The following is a 16,147-nucleotide window of genomic DNA, read 5'->3' as shown; positions in this document are numbered from 1 at the left end:
TGTTGATTACTAGGAATATCCAACCGATTTCCTGATAATAAATCCCAAAACCCGACTTGATGGACACCCACTGATTTTAGGTAGACCTTGGCTTACCACTGCCAATGCTTACATTGGCTGCCGACAAGGAAATATGACCATAACCAAAGGACCAAATATCAAGAATTCAGTTCTATATCCTCCAGCGCAGCCAAGTGTCACAATAATCAAAACTAATAAGCACCCTGTATCATACCTTACTGATAACATTAGATCTCCATTAACTATACAAGAGGCACTTGATTTTAAAGACCAAATAGAAGATGATGCCATTAATAATTTCATTAGTCAAACTAAATCTAGATCCTGCACACAGTGTCACATGATAGAAGCAGCATTTGATAATGAATTAGAAGAATATCCTCTGAAAGATACACATGATCAAACAATACCTGTTACTTATTTTGAAAATAGTAAAATTGTGGAAATTGAACCGGGAAAAACCTTAAATATTAATGCCAACCTCACACCTAAACAAGAAACAAAGCTCATCCATTTGTTAAGGGAATATAAATAAGCATTTGCATGGGATTACCTTGATATTAAAGGAATTGACCCCCAATTATGTACACACCACATTTATATAGAAAAGGATGCCAGACTTGTTCGTCAACCTCAAAGTAGACTCAATCTTCATCTAAAAGATGTGGTAAAAGCTGAACTTCAAAAAGTTTTAGATGTCAATTTTATCTATCCTATCTCTGATAGTAAATGGGTCTCTCCGCTTGTGGTGGTACCAAAAAAGAATGGGAAATGGAGAATCTGTGTGGACTACAGAGAGCTAAATAAAGCAACAAAAAAAGACCACTTTCCTCTCCCATTCATAGACCAAGTATTAGATACTTTAGCAAGAAAGAAATTCTTTACTTTCCTGGATGGCTTCAGTGGATACAATCAGATTCAGATTTCCCCTGAAGACCAAGACAAAACTACTTTTACTTGTCCTTGGGGAACATTTGCCTACCGAGTTCTACCTTTTGGCTTATGCAATGCTCCTGCCACATTCCAAAGGGCTATCCTTAGCATTTTTGCAGATTTAATAAATGATGGACTTGAAGTATACATGGATGACTTTACACCATATGGAGATAATTTTGATCCAGCATTGGACACCCTAGAAAAAGTCCTACAACGCTGCATTGCTACCAGGCTTTGCTTAAGCCACGAAAAATGTTATATGATGATGACTGAAGGAATTATCCTAGGACACTATATTTCAGCAGCTGGAATTCAGGTAGACCCGGCCAAAATCCAAATACTTTTGCTTATTCCAACTCCTACTACTCAAACAGAGGTACGTAGTTTTCTTGGATTTTCTGGTTATTATAGGTGATTTATAGAACATTATTCGCACATTGCTGCACCTCTATATGCACTAACTGGTAACGTTGATTTTCTTTGGACAGAAAAATGTGAACGTGCTTTCAAGGATCTGAAGAAGCTCATATCCACAGCCCCAGAACTTACAGGACCAAACTGGGATTTGCCATTCCAGATATCATCTGATGCCTCGGATACAACCATTGGAGCAGTCCTTGGACAGGAAGAGGATTAAAAACCATATGCTATTTATTACATCAACAAAAATTTATCCCCTGCTGAATTAAATTACATTGTTACTGAAAAAGAATTCCTAGCTGTAATACATGTTGTCAATAAGTTTAGACATTACATTACTAGATATCTTGTTATCTTGTATACAGATCATTCTGCCATAAAATATTTAGGAAATAAGCCTGTCACAAATGGCAGAATAACTAGATGGCTGATTTTATTGCAGGAATTCGATATCACAATCAAAGATCGTCCTAGAAAAGAAAACCATGTAGCCGATTTTCTCTAAAGAATGCCAAAGCCAATTGATGCAGCAGCAATTGAGGATCAATTTCCAGATGAACATCTGTTTGTTGTTGTTGTTCAAACACCCTAGTATGCTGATGTTGCCAATTACCTCGCAGTAGGTAAACTACCCAAACATCTAACCCCTAATGAGCGGAAACAGATTGTTCAGAAGAGTGCTCAATTCTCGTGGATTGGGGGAGATTTGTTCCACACAGGGGCAGACATGCATATCAGGAGATGCGTTCGATAAGATGAAATCTTTGACATTTTAAAACCTTGTCATGATGGACCATGTGGTGGACATTTCGCTGAGCTCAGAACTAGACATAAGGTGTTGCAGAGAGGGTATTATTGGCCCACTATTTTCAAATATGCAAAGAAATTTGTCCAAGCCTGTGATAGCTTCCAGCGAGCAGGACGCCCTGGTCAGTCTGATGAGATGCCTCTGAAACCACAGTTAGTCATTGAACCATTCGAGCGATGGGCTCTTGATTTCGTTGGACCTATCAACCCATCATCAAACCAGAAAACATATATTTTGGTGGCAACAGAATATGTCACCAAGTGGGTTGAAGCAGAAGCATTGCCTAGAGCTACAGAGTACTCTGTCATACAATTCCTGTTCCATCTATTTGTACGTTATGGCCTTCTAAGAGAAATAATTATAGATGGTGGACCACAGTTTGCTGGGAACAGAATATCTGCTCATGTCCAACATAAAATCACTACTCCATATCACCCACAGGCGAATGGACAGGTAGAAAGCAGCAATAAAATAATAGAAGCAATTCTAACGAAAACCATTGCGCCACATAGACGTGATTGGGCTGCCAGACTACCTGAAGCACTCTGGGCTTACAGAACAACATGGAGAAGCACCACTGGTTACTGACTTATCAATTAGTGTTTGCAAAACAACCCATTTTCCCCATAGAATTCGAAATCCAAACATTACGGACAACACAGGAAGTTGGCTTAGATCTAAGCGAGGAACAGATTAATCGATTGCAACAAATAAATGAGTTCGACAAAATTAGGCTCTCTGCACTACAAAACACTGCCCTGATCGAATAGCAGCGAGCTAAATGGCATGATGCTCTCATTAAAACAAAGTCTTCCACGAGGGAGACTGGGCTCTGTTGTACGACTCCAGGTTTTAGGACTTCCCTGGGAAACTGCAGACTCATTGGTTGGGACCATACGAAATCCAGAAGGTACATGACAATGGGACCCTTACTCTAATCACTATTGACGGTTCTGGATATGCCTTCAAGGTAAATGGCCACTAAGTTCGCCTCTATCATAAACCACTCACTCGGGAGTCCTTCTACCAGCAGCTACGACGAGACTCTGATATGGAGATTCTGGGGGAGGAAGAGAAGTCTTCCTCACCTATAATTCATTAAGGAATTCATTTCTTTTTACAATTTGTACATAAGTTCTTTTTTCTTTGAATCATTTTTTGTACACATTTTTGAATTAATGTTTTGTTGTTCCTTTTTTCAAAAGAACAACGTTTTCTTTCGCTGTTCCTTTTTCAAAAAATAAAATCCCTTTGGATCAGCCATCATCTCATTGTAATTAGGATCTTTTCCTTTATTTTTGTGTGTTTTGCTGTTCCTTTTCCAAAGGAACAACATTTTCGATTTTTGCCATTCCTTTTCCGAAGGAATGGCATTTATGTGTTTCTACTGTTCCTTTTCGAAAGGAACAACATTCTTGATTTTCTGCTATTCCTTTTCCAAAGGAACATCATTCTTGATTTTTGCTGTTCCTTTTCCAAAGGAACGACATTTGTTTGTTCTGCTGTTCCTTTTCTAAAGGAACAACATTTCGATTTCTGCTGTTCCTTTTTCAAAGGAACGGCATATCTGCGTGTTTTGCTGTTCCTTTTCCAAAGGAACAGCATGTTCGATTTTCGTTGTTCCTTTTCCAAAGGAACGGCATTTTTTGCATGTTGCATTGTTCCTTTTCCAAAGGAACAACATTCTTGATTTCTGTTGTTCCTTTTCCAAAGGAACGACATTTCTTGCTTCTTTTTGCTGTTCCTTTTTCAAAGGAACAACATTTTTAGTTACTTCTATTCCTTTTTCAAAAGGAACGACATTTTTGTGTGTTTGTTGTTCCTCTTCCAAAAGAACAGCATTTTTTATTCTGCTGTTCCTTTTTCAAAGGAACGGCATTGGAATGTTTTGTTGTTCCTTTTCCAAAGGAACAACATCTGTGTGTTCTTCTGTTCCTTTTTCAAAGGAACGGCATTTGCATTTTCTGCTATTTGAGGTCTCTTGTTGGCCCTTTTTCCAAAAGGAACACCACTTGCATGCTTTTGCTCTCCCTATGAAACAACTTGTTCCTTTTGCTGATCTAAATTAAGGATGCTTATTGCTCCTGTTCTTTCAAGTCTTTTAGAATACATCTATGCACTTATGCAATGGATACAAAACCTCAACATATTGAAATCAGCTAATCATAAATCGCTATCTTTATAAGGCTCTGCATTGGTAAGAGGACAAAAGGAAGGACACACTTATTTATCATCTTTTGTTGTCATTATTCTACTAATTCTGCTATGATTGTTTATCTTTATCATGATGCCCTTTTTTTTTCCTCCTTGACTATTATTTAGGAATAAGAGCAAAGGGTTTATATCTTCCTATTGAGATGTTAAGACTTCCTCCACTATTCCTACTCTTAAGGAGTGTTGAACCACCCCTTGTGTATAAATAAGGGAAAGTACTTTGTGAAAAAGAAAGAAAAAAAGTAAACATGACTTATAAGTTGTCAAATGCAGGATAGGGGGTCTCATCAAGAGCCAGCCTACCATGATCATGAGGATGAAAGCGAAGTGGCATTCCCACTATGGCCACAACACCAGGGATATGGTCCAAAAGGTATATCAAATAAATAACCCTTGGAACAAGAGGTCTCATCATGAGCCGGCCTGCCCACGTTTCACTCCCTCCTCGTGAATGGCATTATGGTTAACTAGTCACCAAGCCAGCATAATGGCCTACATTTTGACATTACATTCCCTAAGTATACACAGCGGATCATGGTTCCATGGGTGAAATAAACAACTCTGTCAAGGTTATGGACACCTGTTGGCAGCAGAGCACTGTTAATGGTATCGAAGTCACATTATTTACACCAATAGGTGAGTTATTAACACCCTTTTGTTTCTTACACCTTAGTAATTAATCATATATAATTTCCTGAATTATATTGCGCATGTAAATCTATTATCACTAGTCATGGCAGAGTAATTGACAATGACCGCAGGAGATTTAGAAAGTACGACAGATGTCCTATCCTCCCAGCCTCACATCATATCACAACAGCCTCTTACGTAATAAGCGATCCAACTCTACGCCTCGATTTCGGTAATTCGTTGTTTTTTTAAACATGGCATATTTCTATACGCTGTTCCTTTATGACTTTGTTTCAGAGCGGGTGCTACTCCTTTATTTGACAGCTGGGACAGCCTATCACATTGCGGGGGGGGGAGGTTAACCTCATTATTCCCTGGATTACGTGTCAGCTTACTATTCGGGAAAGTTGTGTAATAGGGTATGGCATGGCTCAACGACATGCTATTTTTATTTTTGCACGAATTACTGTTCATAAGCCATTTTTATGGTATACTTTGTTTATTGAATAAGTCTTGCGTCTATTAGCCTCTCTGTGTTTCAAACAGCATGAACAACTACCGTTCCATTGAGAATTTACAGTGAAACCATGGGAGGAAGATTGATCCGGAGGGAACCGCAGGTGTTGACAGTCTCCGTTGTTGCCCGGGAAATCCTGGCAAGAGCAGGGTGGCTAACTTATCTCAACCACTTGCAGGAGTCTAACGAGACAGTGGTAATTGAATTCCTGCAGAATTTGCAAGAGGATTACTCCACAGTGAGGGGGAGACATATAACAGTCACTGATGACATAATTGTAGAAGCCTTAGGACTACCAGCCACAGGACCTGTATGGACGTTAAAAAAGGAGAGATTGCAGAAGATTATAGAAATCTTCTAGGATGAGGGCCAGAGCCTGGAAATCAAAGGAAAGGGAGTTCTGCCGGCAACACTAGGAGAGCCTTGGGCAGAATTGGCAAGGATCGTTCAAAGCTACATCACCTGCGAGGGTAGAAAAGATGTGGTAAGACCACGACATCTTAAACTCTTAGCTATTCTAAAGCAGAAATGCTCTGTAAATATACCTGCACTTTTGAATTCGTTACTTCAGGATGTTGCACGGAGTATAAAAAAGGCACATCATGTAGAGTCAGTTGTTAGTCATCATGGGTTGATTCGGTTAATTGTCAGTCATAGCCTCACCCAGTAGCAGAGTAGCTGGGAAGAGCTAATTGCCATGATAGATGGGGGGTTGATAGCACCATCCCCAAAACGTAAGCATGCCACCAGTACACCAGAGCGTCCAGAAAAACGCAGAGAATTAGTGAAACAGAAACATGCCTCTAGTACATCCGAACAACCAGAAAAACACAAGGAATTGGCAAAGCGTAAGCATGCCACCAGTACACCCAAACAGCCAAAAAAACGTAGGAAATCGGTCCGGTTAGCACGAATACGAGGGAGGCTAGAGAAGCTCCAGGGAAACACCAGCTGGCCAGTAGAAATTGAAGATGAGCAACCCTCACGGCCAGAAGAAGAGGCCGAGCAATCTGAAGGAGAAAAGAAAGAAGAGGTCGAGCAATCTGAAGAGGAGGCCGAGAAATCCAAAGAAGAAAATGAAGAAGGAGCTGAGCATTATGAAACAGAAGCCGAGCAATCTGAGCAGGAGGAGGAAATGGAACAGTAGGAAGGTAGCCCATTGCAAGACCCAGTGGGAGAAAATGAATTGGCCGAAGTCTTGGCCAATATGGGTGAATATGGCCAACCGTCCAGTCCATCAGACCTCCATGACAAACCCTAGGAGGAAAATACACCCGAAAAACCACATGCAAAGGAGGCAAAAGAAGAGAATTTGCTTGTTCATGACAAAGAGACGATAGGAGATACTGAACAGGAACAATCTGTTCCTAATTAGAAAACACCCGAAGAAATTCCGGAGGAAGCGGGGGCAGAAAGAGAAGTTGCCCAAGAAATGATAGAACCAGTTAGGGTTCCTGCCCCAGAACAGCCAGAGCAGAACAATGAAGAAACACCCCAGAAGGAAGATCTAGGGACTAGTCACAGTCTAGGCCACAGTGAACAACCTGCTGTTCCTTCTAAGGAAATCTTGGAAATAAAAGAACTGCAAAAGGAATAGCAGAGATTATTGAACATAATAGTCCAGCTCCACCAGCAGATTAGGATCTTGAAAGGAAGGCAAAGGGTAAAAAGGACTTCAGGAAGGAAAAAGGTGACCACTCCAGCAAAACCTCGCAAGGCAAAGGGGCGGAGTATCATAATTCGTCCTGTTGTTCAAAACCCTGTCGAAATCCAAACTATTGTTCCAAATGATGCTGAGGAACAGACTGTTGTTCCATTTGAAAAGGAACAGCAATAGACTGATATTCACGTTAAAATAGAAATGGATGACATGATGACTAGTGATAAGGAAATTCAGACGGAGGCACCACCTTCAGGAGTGATAAGGGTTCTGAACTCAAAGCAATGCAATAGGAAAGTTCAGTAAAACTCCCGGCCTCCACTGCTGCATGGAGAAGAGATCCAAAAACATTAACCCTGCGAAAGGGGTTGAAGCAAGCTCAGCAAGAAGCAGAAAATCTTAGAGAGCAAATGGTCCCTCGCGAAAAGTATGAAAAGCTACAGCAGCAGCTTAGGAACGTCAATCAATCCGAAAGCCAAGCTTTTGAAGGTTGGCGAAAGGAACAAGAGAAAGTTGCAAAGGTAACTCGTAGGCTAGATATTGTTATCAAACAGATGGATACCTTGTGTTCTTTATACAATGACGTCTTAGCATGTAGAGCCCCTGCCAAAAATTATGCCCTGTTTCTACTGGAATGGTATTTACAATTAAAAATAAAAGCTGTTAAAGCAGGTGCTCCCATACAAATTAACACTATCAATGATTGTATAGACCGCTGTAAGTACTACGGGGTAAAAATCCAGAGACTGTTGTGTGAGTTCTATTTACATAACCTTGTATTAGACCAAGAGACTGAGTTGAACCCTGGCCCTTTTGTGGGAGACATCTAATTGCAGGCATTCATATCATTTGGGGTTAATCAGATCAAATGGCTTAAAGCCTATAATACTTTCCAGAGGCAAGAAAATGGCTTAGATTTGTGGGTAAGGGCTGAGCCTAGGAACCCAGTACAGTTGTGGAAAGCACATAGAAACCTCATGAAGACTCCGGGTGTCATTGAAACATTAGGATCCATGCATGAGGCACTCATTCGATAGGGATTAGAATACTTTCTTTCTATCAAAGACCTTGCCATTGATGCAGCTAAATTTTGATATCAAATCTCTAATCCGAATATCCAGCTCAGGGAACCGTTTAAGTATGAGAATTTTAAATTAGCTGCCAATCGTTTGCACCTTTATGGCGAAATAATTTTTAGAACAGGGCCATCCTGGTTAGGATATAGGTTCCGAAGTCCAATTATTTGGCACCCTGCACCTGGATACCAAGCCCTGTATGAGATGCCTGAGGGTCAGACAGGCCATTTCTTTGACTAACTAGTTACTCATCATGGTTGTAGGCCTCCACATGAGATTCCATCTCCAGCCTATTTTCTCACTACCTTGCATGTCAACTACAACGTTTTCATGAGGGCATGAAACAGGGTAAGCAGGGGGGTGTGTGGAGTACTAAAAAGGTATGTTTTTTATGATCATTTCAGTATCTTTTCAGTAGAACTTGTAAACCTTTTTGCATCATGAACTTGGAAAATGATAAATAATTGTAACAAAACATGTGAGATCAATATGCAAGACTAAAACGCTGACAATTGTCATTCCCTCATGCAGGAAGGAGTGAAAACGAGAAGTTGTCGTTCCAAAGGAAAGGACAAGGATGAGATAACCGTTGTCCCTTTGACAGGAGACCGAATGCAAACATGGCAAAGCAAATCAAAGTGAATCGGCCCAGAAAAGGAGGTGGAGATACCAGCTCGGCGCAGGAGAGAAAAGAAATGATTGAGGATTAATGGATTGGCAAATCCCTCAGGATCCTTGATCCTGAGGGATCGCTGTTTTATCTATTTTTTGCACTTAGACATCTCCGCCGTCACCCTTATAAAAGGGACAACACTGTTAGCTCGAGAGAGAGTTAGAAATGATTATGTTTTTATGTAATTTCTGTTAAGATCAAAACTTTGATCATCGAGTCTCGATAAGAACTGGTTTACTGTAATTTTGCTTCATGCATTAATACAAACTTGGTGATTACTTCATCTCTGCATCTGGATTAACCTAAATCGGTGTACCCCTGGAGGCTAAGGGCCCGGCCCTGGCGGACACTTGCTCCTGTATTATTACGATTTGGCTTCTGCGTGGTTTTCTTATCGTCATTATTTGGTAATCTAATATGCTTTCTATGTTTATATCACATGCTCTGTTATGTTTAATTCATTAAGGTTTCCATAGACATAACTATTGTATCGACTCTGCACTATATTACTGTTCCTTTCAGAGTTGATCTAATATTACTAGTCTTAACAAAATACTTTTACTATTCCATTACAGAGCTTTTGTGTTGTGCACCTGTTCATACACGTTACAGAATTCATCTTGGGAGTTATGTTCTTTACGATTGTTGAATTGATGAACAATGTTGTTCTACTTTGAGCGCAGTCGTATTCCTTCTAACTAAGATTGATGTTTAGATCAAATTACTATTTAAGTATGCTTTGTGCATGTATGGTTTTCGAGCATTGTTCCATAACTTATCAATAATCAGTGCTATTCCATTGGTGTGTGTTGTTCGATCTGCCTTAAGAGTGAAAGATTGTCATTTGACTACGATTAATGCATTTGATTTGATAGATTATGTTTGTTACTGCTTGCGAGACTTAGCTGCTATTCTATTTCATAATTGTTGTTCCATTACAGACTTGTTGTTCGATTCCTTATCTGTTGTTCCATTTTCTTATCTGCCATTCCATTTACTGGCATTTGTTGTTTTGGTGTGGGAGATGATCTAAGGCTGTAGTGAGCCTTGGCATTTACTGTCTGGCTCCTAGATCCACAATCTGTTCTGTGATTTCCTTTTCCATCAGTTTCCAAAGGGATGGGTTATCGCTACTGAACCCTTGACTGATAAGCTATTTAGTCTTCAGAGTGTGTGATTTACTCTTCTGAAATAGTTAACTTGTAGACAAGCATCCATTTACTCTTGTATTTCTGAACACTGTACTACTAGCATTACTCTGACAAATGATAGCCTCGGACTGAGACACTCTTTGAAATAACAAAACTCCTGGATTGACATATTAATGTGAGGTAATTAGAGGTGAAATAGACCCTTTTTATAGCTCTACACCATATATCAATGGAAACATCTCGACAAGTAGAATTAGAAGATCCTTGACATAGAATAGAGTAATTTGTCCAGTCAAAATTCCAATGCAACATCGGGGTAGCCCCTAATGCTGCATCCATTGAAATCAAGGAGAACCACTCATCAACAGGACCCACATATACTTTCTTAAACTTTACCTTTATCATCCCTTTGTCTCTGAGTTGATATTTATTTGTCCATTATCTATGTCACACTACATAACCATCATGTTGACATATTTATCAAGTAGGTTTCCATCAAGGATAACAAATTGGTCATAACGCCAACAATCTCCCCCTTTGGACTTGATGGAAACCACTTTGGTGTTTGGTAACCATCACTTGTAAATACCTTGAAAAAACATTATAAGCATACGAGGCTTCTCTCCAAGAATTATTCTCCAAACACCAAGATACTCTCCCCCTTTGACACCAAGGGAAAAGGACTGACCAATGATGAATGAAGACTTCTTTCTCCCTTTGTAAAGAGAATTACTGACCATGCTCCCCCTGAGCATATGCTGAAGCTTATGGAATATTTTAAATGAAGGACATGACTTTATGACTCAACCAAATATGACCTTTCCTATCACCAAGGACTCATTCTTACATCAAGCACCCAACACGGTGGGGTTACATATTTAACTGATCATTACATCAAATGCCAAAAATAATGGGATTACATATATAATTAACCTAACCCTAATATTCAAAACTTGACTGAATATTGCAATTATTACATCATGGGTATATACATTACCTTTACATCAAGGGACATATATGAAATTTATGATCAAAAGCAAGGACCTCAGCCATGTGGCAACAAGACCATAGTAATCATCAAAGGATCTTGCAACATAGATGGATATATGAATAGCAACATGCACCTCATGATCATCAATGTGCAAGATAAGACAATGTAGCTTCAATACCATCAACATGTGACTAAATATGTAGCATCATAAGATGTGTCCATAGAGATCTATTGTCAACTCATCCCCTTGACCTCATCAAGGTCAACTTGCTCTTTCTCTTTGTAGGAGGAGTTTCAACCCAAAGATGTATAGATCTTATGCAACGACAATATATATTTTCATGTACCAACAACATATGTGAGAACCAAGAACATCATCATAAAGTAAGATAGGGAAATGCAACATCAAACCTCATCAGCATCACCATGTGACCAAATCTATCGATTGTGACTAAATATGCAATGTCAACATCACCCAAAAATTGTAGTAGTAGTATATCAGTAACCATCCTATTAATTTCATCATATACATCTATCAATGATAAGGAGAACCTTCAACATCAATCAAATGTATGAAGAAGAATCATCACACCATAGGAAACTAAAGTGATCGTCCATAAGATTCCTATCTACAATTTATTGATATCCTATGCCATAGAGATAAAAATATGTAAGAATTCATCATCATCAACCAATCATAAATGAGATTGTATAATCAAGATTTGTTAGTATCCCATCTCCTTTATCTCATCAAGATCAATATGATCTATATACAAAGAACCACAATATTCAAGAAACATACCATGTGTAGAATATCATGTACATGTACCATCACCATGTAATATATGTGAGAACCAAGAAAAACACTATAGACATCATCCATAACTACACCATATGCAACTTATGCATCATTGAAGGCATAATGACAACAGCATATAAGTAGTGAGTGAAACTCATCATCATCAACTAATTTCAGTAAGGACCATGGCATGCATATCCTCTTCATGTAGAATTAACTACACTAATTGCAACCTTATCCAAGACTTTATCATCACTATTGAAAGAATAACAACATCATATGTGTCTTCAGCAACAACCTTCTACACATCATCAATGATATATATACTTATCATGAAAATCATCATGCAACAAGGAATTCTCAAGAAACCAAAATTCCAACAATGCACTATTACAAGAATAGAAAATGCTCCCCTTGAACCTGTGCCAACTGTTCACTATTAGATCTAACCATATCTATCTTCATTAATCGTTAAAGCCATAAAAAGAACTAAAGAATAAATGTCATATTAAAACAACTCATAACCATCATAATCCAATACCACTTCTAAGTAGTATTTGAGCATCAATAGGTTTCAACCAACCATTGTAAAATAATAACTAACTAAAAGATATCAGAACCTCTCACTGAGTTTGTCCCACTATTTCTCCATCTTATAGAAACCATACACGACTTTCTAGATCAAAACTCTCATATATACACTATTGTTCTTCATAAGATATGTGTATAGAAAGAAAAGTGTTGAACTTTCATAGCTACAACACACCTTGAGATCATGTCACTGATCTTTAAGACCTGATAACCATCTCCTGCTTTTCATGAGGTCATGTTCCTCTCGTCACTTCTACAATCACTCTATGAAGTATTCCTTCAAAGAATAATTTACTGCAATAGAGATTATCTTCTTTTACTCTAAGTCCAAATCCTACTCATTTCTGTGAGAATTCAATTCTTTAATCACATATAATTTTTTTGGATATTTGTATCCTCTTTCTATAAATTTTCCAGTGTATTCATCCATAACCTTGCATTCGGTTGATGTAAACACAATTATATTTCATTTATACGCCATTTGACCTACACTTAGAGTAGTATGCTTTAGTCTTTGAACTAATAAAGTATCAGTTGCATCTCTATGTTTACTAATTATGGATCTACCTTTTCCCAAAACTTTTGCTGGAGCATTATTTCCAAGAATAACCTTACGATATTGGTTTTTCTTGAGAGACCCAATATTACTCTTATCTCCAGTCATGTGATGAGAGCATCTACTATTTATGTACCATTCATCTTCTTCTTCAAACAAGTAGAGAAAAAGAACACACCTTATATTTTCTTTTCGTTCTGCTTATTATGAGAAATGTTGGTGAATCCATCTTTTTCAAGTATTTTGACATCAATATTCTTATCTAATTTCTTTCCATGTTGTCTGAGGTGATCCATATATTTGTTCCTGCATTCTTTTCCTACATTCTCAAACTTTTACCAAGCATAACATCTTATATGAGCAGAGGAATAATAATATTTTTGTTTCATATTCCTTCTAGTCAATCAATAGATTTATGACCAAATATGTTGCAATAAAAGAAATATCACTTAAAGAAACCTGAGTACCTGGAAGATGATGATCTTTCAGTGAAGTAGTTATTTGCTTGAGATTAAAACAATCAGCTTCTACAATTGGCTGCAACGTGTCCATAATTATGACATATAAAACATTTAACATAATTGATCAAAGGAGAGAATCGATTAAAGTCTCTATTATTGGGATCAAATGATTTCTTTTCAGAATTCATCTTCTTTGGATGTTGATCTAATTTACTTCTAATCTCTTTATTGAGCACTTTAGTTTTTGCATTGTTACCCTTTAGATTCTTTTCTTCTAATTTACCTTTTAGAATGTTTACCTCAACCTCAATTCTTTTGTATTTCTTTTCCTTTTCAAGATACCAATCCCTCATTGCTTCTTCAACCTTTCTTCCTTCTTCTATTTTCTCCTTTAAGTTGATAATTTCTTCCTTCAACCCATTCTCATGTTCTTAAAATGCTTGAAGTAGTTCTTCATTTCACTTGTTTGACTTCTAAAGATCTACTTTTAGAGAGACTATCTTTGCTTCATGGCCTTCACAATATTTTTTAGATTCTACTCCAACATTTACTGCTTTAATATGATCCCTGTTATCATATGCCTGCAACTTATCTTTGAGATTAATAATCATTTTCAAAGCAAGATCAAATTTTATTCTAAGATTAATTTTTTCTTCTAACATGTCTTCTTCTGAATTAGTAACTCCATCATGTTCATCTTTTGACATATTGTTAGAAATAAGATTACCTGATAGTTCTCCTGATGAATAATATTGCTTTGGTTTTTCTTTATCAATGGCCGGTAGATTATCCCATACTTCCTTTGTAGTTGCATAATACATAACCCTATTTAATGTTGAATCAAGTATGCTATTAATGATGACACTTAATGCTTTACTATTCTTTTGAAATTCTTCATCTTATGGAGGAATTTTGGTGAAGCCATTTCTTAACAAATATAGAACATCAAGGTTCATTAAATTAGGCTTCATCTTTTCTTTCCATTGTTGATAATTATCATTGATTGGCATGAGTACACGTTCATTGTCCATTGCTTTTGACCTTCCTTGCTTTTATGCTTCTAAGGCCATAATTTTCAAATTTTCTTTCTCTTTAGAATTCTTAATTTCACTTTTACCCATGAGTGCAAGTTTAGTTGATTCACTATCATCTTTTCTATCATTATTTCTACATATAAAAGAAAATGGACCACAATTAGAACAAGAACCCATACTTGATAATTACTTGTTACTGTCTTCTTCATTCTTGATCAATATAAAGTGGGGTGCTTGCAAGACTGAATATTTGCTGGCATTTGTAACTATCACTACATCTGATATATCATAGTCACTACCACAATTTTTTGACTCCTTCCTTCGAGCTATCTTCTTCTTTTCCATCATCCTTGATCCACTCAAAGTGGTTAAGCTTCAACTGAAGTGATGTGCTCTGAAATCAATTATTGGCAAAAAGACCTGGTGGGGGGGGGGGGGGGGGGGGGGTGAATCAGTATTTTAAAAAACTCACTTAAACCTTTCAATTTATTATTCATATTTATGTACACTTTTGTCATTATGTAAACCATTGTACGTTTGCGACTATGATGAAGGAAAACTGTGTATATCTATTTAACTAACTTTTCATATATTTCATCATTTGTTGCACTTTAACCAATGTATCATTACTTTATTCAGCTTTAATTATACAATAACTATGAGCATTAACAAAAGAATACACCATCACACATAAGCAACACATCAAAACATGAGGACACGAAGAGTTTTATGTAGACATCCAATGTTGGATAAAATCATCATGGTCATAATATTTGTCTTCATCTTTTATTATAAAGGAAAACATCTTACAATATTGTACTAGTGCAAACTCATACCAGTATAGGCACCCACCTGTAAAAGGCTACAACCTTCCCTAATTCTTTAACACCCACTGGAAGGGAGCTCCAACCCCTTGATCTTGTTTACTAACACCTACTGAAAGGGAGCTCAAAACCCTTGATCATATTTACCATCTACCACTAGTAGTAAGCTACAATTTTCTCATTGAAGGCTCCAACCCTCAACACCTCTGTGGACCACATTTGATAATATTTCATACTAGATCTACCTGATCCAAAACATCAAACCTTTAGGGCACTTTTCATCACATTTTCATATTGGAGTCACTATGATCATTTAAGCCTAATACCAAATAATAATTTTGAAATCAATCATTGTATCAAATCACTCAATCACTGAACCAAATGAATCATCAAATAAATTACTAGATCATACTAAATTCGGATAGCTCATATCAATACAAAACTACTCATCAATAAGCCAAAAATCGTTACTTATCATAGAAACCACCTGTTGTTACTACAAACCCTAATCAATCATATGTTAGAATATATATGCTACTATTGTGAGTCATACCTGCATATGTACATGCTTCTCCTTAAGAGGACCTGCGTACATATCTCAAAATACTAAATAACTAAATCTAAATCACTGTCACACTGAATCAATAACTGAATCACATATTGAACCCATCACAAATCACTGAACCAGATATAGATCACCACACAGTAGAATCATTCCTAGTCGACATATCATTTCATAAACAACTCAACCCTACGAGAGTTATCAAACATAGATTATCATGAGA

Source organism: Pinus tabuliformis, chromosome 1_1 (genome assembly GCF_031772625.1).
Source record: "Pinus tabuliformis cultivar Carrire ecotype Pingquan chromosome 1_1, CPIR1, whole genome shotgun sequence".
Lineage (NCBI taxonomy): Eukaryota > Viridiplantae > Streptophyta > Pinopsida > Pinales > Pinaceae > Pinus > Pinus tabuliformis.
Note: the sequence above shows the minus strand (reverse complement) of the source record.